Source organism: Triticum dicoccoides, chromosome 6A (assembly GCF_002162155.2).
Source record: "Triticum dicoccoides isolate Atlit2015 ecotype Zavitan chromosome 6A, WEW_v2.0, whole genome shotgun sequence".
NCBI lineage: Eukaryota > Viridiplantae > Streptophyta > Magnoliopsida > Poales > Poaceae > Triticum > Triticum dicoccoides.
The window spans coordinates 570,302,162-570,303,545 of NC_041390.1; positions in this window are offsets into that span (position 1 = coordinate 570,302,162).

A 1,384-nucleotide genomic window follows, 5' to 3' on the forward strand; every position below is an offset into this window, starting at 1 on the left:
GGGCAAGGAGATCGCCTACTTCGTGAAGATCTACCCTAGTGAGGCAAGTCCTTCGTGGGCGATGGACATGGTGGGATAGACAAGGTTGCTTCTTCGTGGACCCTTCGTGGGTGGAGCCCTCCGTGGACTCGCGCAACCATTACCCTTTGTGGGTTGAAGTCTCCATAGACGTGGATGTACGATAGCACCACCTATCAGAACCACGCCAAAAATCTCCGTGTCTCCAATTGCGTTTGCACACTCCAATCCCATCTCTTTACATTCTTGCAACTTGCATGATTTACTTTCCGCTGCTCATATGCTCTTATCATGCTTGCCTGATATGCATTGTGAATGTTTGAACTTGTGCTAAAACTCCACCTCAACTCAAAGAATTTTAACTGCTGCAACTTTTCTTACTAAGAGTCTATTCACCCCCCTCTAGACGCCTCTTCCCGATCCTTTCAGTAGCTCCTCCTTTTGTTCCCGAATGCATTACAAACATTGTCTAGCATACGGGAACGAAGGAGAAGCTACCCCCAAGACAACAGTCGAGATTCTTCGTCCTCTCATATATGGTGGAGACTCGACAGACTTGAAGTCAACCCGAAATATCGTTTAATTATCTTTCTAAAAAGGACATATCATTTAACTAAAAATGAACTAGTTCTATTAATTTTCTTACTAAAAATAAACTACTTCTATAGTAAAATAAACTAGTCTTATTAAATCAACTAGTTCAACTAAGCAATTACTATAAATAAACTAGTTTAACTAGTTCTAATATTTTTCTAACTAATTCTATTAAACACTTACTAAAAAACAACTAATTCAACTAACCTAAAATGCGCACTAACCTAACATCTAATGCACTAACTTAAATCAGAGAATGTTCAAATAAAGTAGTATTGCTTGGTTTTTTAAGAAATGTTCAAATAGAAAATCTAGAAAAAAGTAATTTTGTTCAAATAGAAAATCAGAGAATGTTCAAATATGAACTAAAATAATCCTAAAACTAAACTAAACTTCTCCTCCTCCCTTTTTCTTCTTCTTCTTCTTCTTCTTCTTCTTCTTCTTCTTCTTCTTCTTTTTTCATCCTAAAACTTTATGAAATGAATTACAACAGAAAAAACAATAAAAATTCTATGAACAAAATTACAACAGAAAAAAATCATAAAAATTCTATAAAAAATGACATATTCTTTGCATATGAACATACAAACATTTGCATATTCTACAATAATATCACCCAAAAAAATCTATGAACAGAAAAAATCCTAACTTTTGCATATGAACATACATACATCATTATCATCATCTACTACTACAATATGAAAAAAAATCTATATATGTGAACAGGGCCTCGTCGGCGTCGAGGTGGGCGGCGGCGTTGGGGCGGGCGCAC